The 9,587-nt window shown below is 42.3% G+C and overlaps 1 pseudogene; it reads left to right on the forward strand.

Annotated features, from left to right (window-relative positions):
• The first annotated feature begins 7,212 nt into the window (after positions 1 to 7,212).
• On the forward strand, positions 7,213 to 8,514 carry LOC122685966 (annotated as a pseudogene).
• The last annotated feature ends 1,073 nt before the right edge of the window (positions 8,515 to 9,587 follow it).

Below are 9,587 nucleotides of genomic sequence, written 5' to 3' on the forward strand. Positions count from 1 at the left end.
GAATTTCCCACTTCTTTAGTAGATAGAAGCCTGCTGTTTAACTGTCTTGAAGGAAGCAATCCGACTCACTGTTTCTAACCAATTTTTAATCAAGAGAAAGCTGCCTACAGACAGAGCAGTTCAGAGATGTTCCATATTTATTTCTTCCTGAAATGTCTTCCTGGTATCTAAAATGTGCCGAAATGAGACAGACATAGGACTGCCAAAATATTTTCATGAAATACCTGGGAAACAGTCACAAAGATGCTAGAGTGAGTTCCAAGTCCATATCAGCTGTCTGAGACCATCACTCTTTCAGATTTAAAGTTTTTAGATTTTTTCAAAATTTTCCTCAAGATTTCTGATTCTTATTTTATCAGGGTTCAGTTGTTAATCTGGTTACTCTTTTCATTAACAAGTATTTCCTCAGTATGTACTCCCTGAGGCGCTGTGCAAAGCATTGGGACACCAAGTTAAAATCATGCTTCCTATTGTGTACAAATACGTGCATGTGTGTGTGTTCAGCCGTGTCTGACTCTTTGCCACCCATGAACTGTAGCCCACCAGGCTCCTCTGTCCGTAGACTATTCCAGGCAAGAATACTGCAGTGGGCTGTCATTTCCTCCTCCAGGGAATCTCCCCTCCAGATCCAGGGACCAGATCCACATCTCCTGTATTGGCAGGCAGAGTCTTTACCACCTCACCACTGAGGTATGATAATATCTTCCCAAATCACATACTATGTCCATGTGACTGAGTTGGCCATTGGAATACAAGAGGAAGGCTTAACATGACAACTTCCTAGAATCTCCTTGAACATACAGCTGACACACAGTCTTTGTACCTTGTGTTTGACTTTTCTCCATCCTGCCTCCTGGAATGTAATTACCATCTTGGACTTTAACATCTAGGGCAATACACAAAGTGTGGCATGGTGACCTAGAAGGAGCTTAAGTCCCTGAGAAACAGAGCCAGCTTCAGTTCAGTTCAGTCGCTTAGTTGTGTCCAACTCTCTGTGACCCCATGAATCGCAGCACGCCAGGCCTCCCTGTCCATCACCAACTCCTGGAGTCTACCCAAACCCATGTCCATCAAGTTGGTGATGCCATCCAGCCATCTCATCCTCTGTCGTCCCCTTCTCCTCCTGCCCCCAATCCCTCCCAGCATCAGGGTCTTTTTCAATGAGTCAACTCTTCGCATGAGGTGGCCAAAGTATTGGAGTTTCAGCTTCAGCATCAGTCCTTCCAATGAACCCCCAGGACTGATCTCCTTTAGGATGGACTGGTTGGATCTCCTTGCAGTCCAAGGGACTCTCAAGAGTCTTCTCCAACACCACAGTTCAAAAGCATCAATTTTTCAGTGCTCAGCTTTCTTCACAGTCCAACTCTCACATCCATACATGACCACTGGGAAAACCATAGCCTAGACTAGATGGACCTTCGTTGGCAAAGTAATGTTTCTGCTTTTTAATATGCTGTCTAGGTTGATCATAACTTTCTTTCCAAGGAGTAAGTGTCTTTTAATTACATGGCTGCAATCACCATCCAGCAGTGATTTGGGAGCCCCCCAAAATAAAGTCTGACACTGTTTCCACTGTTTCCCCATTTATTTCCCATGAAGTGATGGGATCAAATGCCATGATCTTAATTTTCTGAATGTTGAGCTTCAAACCAACTTTTTCACTCTCCTCCTTCACTTTCATCAAGAGGTTTTTTAGTTCCTCTTCACTTTCTGCCATAAGGGTGGTGGTGTCTGCATATCTGAAGTTATTGATATTTCTCCTGGCAATCTTGATTCCAGCTTGTGCTTCTTCCAGCCCAGCTCATGATGTACTCTGCATATGTTAAATAAGCAGGGTGACAATATACAGCCTTGATGTACTCACCAGCATTGAATTGTGTACTTTCAAATTTGCAGATGAGAAATGCTATGAACCCTGGGGGTACATGCATGTTTTCATCTTTTTCAGATTTATGTCCAGGGATAGCATTGCTGCATCATATAGTAGATCTATTTCTAGTTTCTTGAGGAACCTCCATACTGTCTTCTAGTGGTTGAACCAATTTATATCCCCATCAACAATGTAGAAGTGCTCCTTTTTCTCCACATCCTCGTCAACATTTGTTCTGTGTAAACTTTTTGATAATTGCCATTCTGACAGGTGTGAGGTGATACCTCATTGTGGTTTTGATTCCCATTTCTCTTACAGTTAGTGACATTGAATATCTTTTCATGTGCCTGTTGGCCATCTGTATATATTCTTTGGAAGAATGTCAATTCAGGTCTTCTGTCCATTTCTTGGTTAGGTGGGATTTTTTGATACTGAACTGTATGTGCCATTTATATAGTTTGTATATTAATCCCTTATTAGTAAAGTGATGCAAATATTGTCTCCCATTCAGTAGATTGCCTTTTATCAATGATTCTAGTGAAGAACTTTAACAAACTAAAAAAAAAAATTTACAAACTGGAGAATATATAGTAGTGAAGATAATAATAATGAGTGCTTTCAAAATAAGTCATAAGGAATTGGGGCTGCACATCTTTGAAAAAAGAAATTTTAAGTGGGGCATAAATTCTCAAATATGTGAGAGAACTTTATGCATAAGAAGTCTGGATTATCTTGATTTGCTAGTAAGTGGAGAGAATGACTCCTAGGATTCCAGCCTGAGGAATTAAGATGCACTGAAAGACAGTGATGTTGTTTCATTTGTTTTCTGTTCAGCGGTTACTGTTGATTTTGAGGGGTGGGTAGGTAGATGTACTAGTTTCCCAGGGCTGCTAGAACAAAGTATCATGAATTAAATGGCTTAAAGAGCAGACATTTATCATCTCACAGTTTGGAGGTTTGAAGTCTTAGCTCAAGATATCCGCGGGATACGCACCTTCTGGGGCCTGTGAGGAAGAATCTGCCTCTTCTGTAACTTCTAGTTGTTTGCTAGCAATTGCTGGCCCTCCTTGCCTCATGGAAACATCAACTGAAGCTCTGCCTTCATCTTCACTGGCATTCTCCCTCTGTGTGTGTGTGGCCAAATGTCCCTGTTTTATAAGGACACCATCACACTGGATGAGCGGCTCACCTTACCTCAGTATGACCTCATTGCAACTTAAAACAATTAAATGAAGTGTTAGTTGCTCAGTCATGTCCAACTCTTTGTGACCCCATGGGCTGTAGCCTGCCAGGTCCCTCTCTTCATGGAATTCTCCAGGCAAGAATACTGGAATGGGTTGTCAGTCTCTTCTGCAGGGTACCTTCCCAACCCAGGGATTGAACCGAGGTCTCTCGCATTGCAGGCAGACTGTTTACCACTGAACTACCTGGGAGAGTTTATTGGCAATTGCCCTATCTCCAAATAAGCTCACATTCTGAGGTACTGTTGTTAGAACTTCCACATGGGAATTTTGAAGGGACACAATTCAACCCACAACAATAGGGAAGTCACAGTTCAGGAATTGACCTTGGCTTGTATTGGGTTTCATATATGTCTGAGACACCCTTTGATGTTCCCAAATGTAAATTGTCTGGTAAGTGGTTGAATAAAGGAGATAGCATTTTAAGGAGAGGTCAAGCTGGAGGTACAGATTATGAAATTTAAAATCATAATTATATAGATAGTATTTTATGGCCTATGCATTGTTGATACTAATTAGTGAACAATAATGGAGAAGAGAACTTAGGACTGTATATTGAACTTTGTTGAAGATAAATGAGAAGAATCACATTCATTCATAATATTATTTAACTATCTGTAAGGGTATAGGGAAGTACTACATGGAAGACAGGCATGAAACTCATTAAAGAAAATGCTATAACATCCTCACCTTTCAGAATAAAACATGAAAGTGACATAGGCTGACCTTCACCCTATTATCATGTCGCTCTCTCTCATTCTTTCTCATTCCAATAACAATCAATTTAAAAATCCATTTCCTACATACCACAGTGTGCATATTTCTATGTCAGACTGACTGGAGTTATAGAGGGCAAGATTTGGAATAAGGGTATTTTGGATGGAAACTTTAAAAAAACCTTTAGATTGGAGAACTGCTAGAGTTATTCCAAACTAATCTTGTTTTCCACCAGCCACCGAGGACCTTTTCATTTTTAGTTCAGTTTTTCAATCCTAGTTTGGGAAATCATGTAATAAGTTAACGTGCTGAGACCAGAGTCAGATTCTCTCTATATTTATGGACAAAGAACCAACATATATTTTGGACATTTCTGTGAACTACAAAGGATCATGATGAGTTCAAAAAATCTGTGATTTGATGCAAAGGGACCACTGTGTCTCTTATTTTGCCCTCTTCTCAGGAACCTAAACAGTCTTTGAAATAAGTACACAGGTCTATTTGGATCCCTCAACAAAATGCAAAGATGAAAAGTACCCAGTACATCGCTGCCTTGCGCTTTGAAAGGAATCTCTCATCTCTTTGTGGTGGGCTATACTTCAACCTGGGTCATTCCTGTGCTTTTGGCAATAGATGATTTCTGAGAATCATTCTCACTGTAGCTCTTATTGAAGCAATCAGCATGCTGCATCAATTCAGAGGAATTATCCGTAATGATGCAAAACCTTCCATTGCCGCCATTATGTGTGACTAAAAGCTAGAGAAACTAGCCCCTAGAAGCATTCTGCCTCTGCAGCAAGGTTATACTCATTAACTAAAGCATAGAATAATAAGTTTAGCCAAATGCTCTGGCCTATGGGTCAGAAAGATTGCCATAAATACATAAAGGAAAATAGCCTCTGGGATTTCATAAGAGAGGAGGGAAATCAATGCCAATTTGGGAGTGATGGAATAAAGCCTTTCTCCTTCCTACAGCACAGTGACAGGAAGTGATGAAATGGCTCAATTTTGCAATATAAAAGGAAAAGTTAATGAAATCCAAAATTTTGTATATCTTGAAGATTTTTTTTTCTCAAATAATAAAAAGTGATCCAATTTTTACCTCCAGGTCAGGATGACCTGAAAAGTATCAAGTTAATTGGCACTGATTACATTTACATGATATATCAGTGAAAACTGAGACACTGTCAATGTATTTTCACCCCAAATATTCAGTCAATGTATATACATTCATGGCATTGCCTAGCCAAGTGTTTTTAAAATACTTACATGTGACACTAGTTCCCTGGGATTCCCAAACATTCATGTTTGTTTTTTAAAAAAGGTTTCAGACATTGCACCTAAACAATTGTGCATGTCCTGCAACTGCTCATTACACTCTAGGTTTAATGGAATGCCACAGTTTTGATGCCTGGGGTCATATTTATAAGCAGTTTGCTATGGATGGGGCTATAGGGAGCAATTTTATCCTAAGCTTGGATGTGAAATCCAGGAGCTTCAGCTTGCAAAAAGTAACTTTTGCACCAGTGTAAGGTGATTAGGCTGAGGTTTCATAGTGACATGTAAGAGGCTTGAAGAACACCAGAAAGACCCCTTCCAGGGTAAGCAGAATAGCACCATGAGCTATTCCATTGTGTCTCCCAGGAGGAATTGGAGACTTGGGAATTCAGGTCCACGAAACATTTCCACAATCTGCTAAGGTTCAATCCTGGGTCAGGAAGATCCCATGGAGAAGGGAATGGCTACCCTCTTTAGTATTCTTGCCTGGAGAAATCCATGGATAGAGGAACCTGGTGGGCTACAGTCCATGGGGTCACAAAGAGTTGGACACAACTGAGTAATCAACACATTCAGCCCTTAATAGGCTAAAGTACATTGAATGTCACCATGAAGAAATGTAAGATATATGATTTCCTAAAGTTATTGAACCAGAGAACCACCTTTCATATAATATTTTGTGATATTGTCCATGTACACATTTCAAAAAATATCAACTGCACCAACACTAACTTATTTCCTGTACTCCTATTACATGCCAGACAAGGTTGTAAGTGCTAGAAATCCAAGGAGAATAGCTATCCAAGGCCACTGCTCTGAGAAGTCTCATTTCTAGACCCAGGTTCAGAGACAATAATAAATAAGGAAAAAAATGAATGAACAAAAGAATTTAACTCAATAAGCAGGACTATGAAAAAAACAAAACAAAATTACATGGAAAATTACTTGCATAACTTTAGGATGGGTGGTCAGATACACAGAAAGACATGAAATGGCTGCTTCCTGGGTTAAAATTTCAACTTTAGATTCCCCATAGATTTGAATTAATTATTTAAATCTTTGAAAAATCTTTGGTAGAGTTTTTGAACAATTTCTATTTTCCTTGATAGGTGGAATAATACAAGAGCAAAATGAGAATAAATGTATTAACAACAAAAAAAAGAGAACCATCCCAAATTTATTCTCTGACAGACAGCACCAGCAGGTAAAAACTATAGGGATTTCTCTGTAAATCATACATTCACAAGACATTATTAACTTAACAAGTGAGAAAGCTTCTGATGTATTTTCTGTAACAATAGCCACTTCACAGTGTGAATGGGGATTACCATTGTGTTCACTTACAATTCCAGAAGGAAAGGCACAACTTGGCAAAACAAAAAATTTCTTTGGATTCTAAAGTCAAGTGCCATTATTGAAAGACAGACTTGAGAACAGTCATGATCCACTCTTAAACACAGAGGGGTAAAGACTTCTCCACCCAGAAACGTGAGTCTTTCTCCTTCTTTGTTAAATCCTCAAAAGTAATGCTTTGTTGTCTGCTTAATATCATCTGTATAGAAAAGGAATTAAGAAAAAAAGGAATTCACAACAATATCTTGAACTTCCAGCTGCTCCCACCAATATATCAACTCTTAGGTTTCCCACAGGGCCTAGGAGCAGTTCAGCAATCATCAAATAGGAAAACAGAGACTAACCGCTTAAAAAATGACACATGAATGAGGTAGATAAATTAAAGCTTTCACATCTAGTACTTGCCTGTTCCAACTTGGTAGCATTCATGCAATACCAGAAAAAAAATCTTCATAATCATTTGGCATTTAGTCACAATCAAGGGCATTTTTGGTACAAATTAGTACATGTACTTACTAGTATATGTAGTAAGAAAAGACACCCTTCCTTGAGTTTCTTTCTTCAAGAATGGACACCCAGCTCTTCAACAGGGTAGGCACTGGTGAGCTAAGCTACGTCATCTGAGATTCTCTGCTCAGGTGTTCACCTCTTCTGGTTTTAGGGACAAGAAGGCATCTGGAAAGCATCTGGAAGATCTTGGCGCTCTTGGGGCACCACCTGAACTGTGGTTAAATAAGCAGCACTGACTCTCTAATGACTAAAATCAGTCTACTCAAAAGCATCCTATTTAAGGTTCCAAGGTTGAAAAAAATTTGGAATTCTACAACTGTGGCTTTAAAGAAAAGTACTTTAAAAAAACAAAAGAAAACTGGGTTCGGGGTTGGGAGAATACAAAACAGGCCCCTAAATAGACCACAGACCTTGTCCATTTACCTGCATACCCATCACTGCAGAAGTAAGTATACAGTACCCCCAATTCAGTCCATTCCTCAGAATCTCTCTTCTGGGACTAACCCCAAGGATCTCATGGATGGCTCACTGCCTTAACTGCCTGCACTCCAGGCCTTCTCCAGAAAGTGAGGATGGATTCGTCCTATCTGGGATGGAAGCAAACCATAACTCCCCTTGGTTGGTGGCTTCCAAGGGAGTGGGACACTGGAGCTGGGGTCAGAGACCCTGAAACTGCAGCAGCTGGTAGAGAACATCCACAAGACCACCATCAACCCCAAAGAATGTCTCCTTTGCTACCCTGTCCTAAGCTGCGAAAGCTCCCTCGAGAGGCGTCACTGTACTCATACCCGGGAGAGGCCGTTCCAGTGTAAGGTCTGTGATCCAGCCTTCTCCACCAAAGGCAGCCTGAAGACGCACCTCGGGGTCTACCCAACCAACACGTGGGTAAAGACGCAGCATTCATGCCAGATCTGCCGGAAGAAGTTTACCAACATTTGAATGCACATGGGCGGTCAGATTCTCAGATGCCTCTGCCGGAATATCCCTGTAACGTTATGGGTCCTGAGCCAAGGATGATCAGGGGAAATGGCGCCCTCTGTCATAGGGATGTTGTCGAAGTCATCAATGTAGATGAAGTCTGCGCCCAGGAGGCCCCCAGGAGCTCCTTGAAGGTCTCCGAGCGGCTTCCCGGCACCTACTTGTCATCACCTTCTCTAGGGTTGGCCACGCTGGCACCCCTAGATGTCCCAGTGAAGGCGGGTCTCACTACTCTTGTCCTGACGCTGCAGAGCAGCAGAGAAATGGGTTCCGTGGAGAGCAATGGCTTAACCAACGACTCTTCCTCCTCAGTGATGGGGGACACGGAGGATCCAGTATCTGAGCGGGAGTCCAAACACCCTGGAGACTACACACTTCCAGGAAGTCTTCCTCGCCAACAGCCAAGGGAAGGGTGTCAAGTCCAAGTCTCCTGATGCTGGCGGCAACGCGGACAGCTCCCAGAACAGCTGCACTGAGATGATGGAAGGTTGGAGCAGTGTCCCTTCGACGTGTATCCGATCCCAACCAACCTATGTCAAACTTGAAGTTCCTGGTGTTGCACATTGATCCTGAGACCAAGTCTCCACGGATGACAACTTAGTTAGTGGCCCAGCCAAGCAACAGGGCTCAGCACCCATAAAGTCACAGGGACTCTCTGGTAGAGGCATCTGGGATTCTGACAGACACAAATACCATCCACTCTCCGCTTGATGGACATTTGGATTCTTTTTTTGTTGTTGTTTTTGCACTCTAACCCTAGGTTTATGCAGCACAATTCTTTTACTCTACACAACAAAGTACAAACACAATATTATCTAAAATGCTATAAAGTTACAAAACTCAAAACAGAAAATTTATAGTACTGACTGTACATTAAAAGCCAAAAAAAGCAATCCACACATTGCCAAGGTAACCTGAGGACCACTGTTAATATCAACACAACAAGGGGTTCTGTGATGACCCTACAGAGCTGTCACCTTACCACTTTTAGGGAGGAAGGGAGACATGGATGTGTGTTTGTGTGTGCACATGAGTACATGTGAAAGGAACCATTTGGGCAGGCTGGGACTGTATCACACCACCTGGAATCCTTTGCTTATCCCCAGAGGCTTTGCTACTAACCTGGCTCTCAGGAACTAGAAATATAGAAGCTTTCTAGCAGAAAACTGGAGGGCACCTTTGTAAGCAGGACTCCCAAACCAACACCTCCTGCAGCTGGAACTCTGCCGGCTTGAAAAGTGACAGAAGTGAGTTGGATGGGATACAAGTCACAGGGGCAGACCTTGGGTGGCCCTGCTCGTGGAGGGGAGGAGTTGGATCTGGAGAGGCTCCTGTGCCGGTGACTGGGGGGACGGGAGTGGGATGGGAGTGGGATCTCCAGCCATTCCCATGGCACGGGCAGCCGTGGCAGCTCTCTCCCAGCAGGGCTGAATCACCTGGGGGGATGGGGAGGCAGGTAGGCCGGGTGGCTGAGGCCAGGGGGTCAGCACCTTGGTGGCAGTGATCTCCTGGTCATCAACTTGTCCTCCATCCCTGCACTTCAGCACCTTCTCTGCCTCATCTGGATGCTCAAATTCCACATATGCGGAGGCTTTATAGACAGATGCAGGTTCATCCTTTCTACAGGCATGTCATTCATT

This window comes from Cervus elaphus, chromosome 3 (genome assembly GCF_910594005.1).
Source record: "Cervus elaphus chromosome 3, mCerEla1.1, whole genome shotgun sequence".
Taxonomy (NCBI): Eukaryota; Metazoa; Chordata; class Mammalia; order Artiodactyla; family Cervidae; genus Cervus; species Cervus elaphus.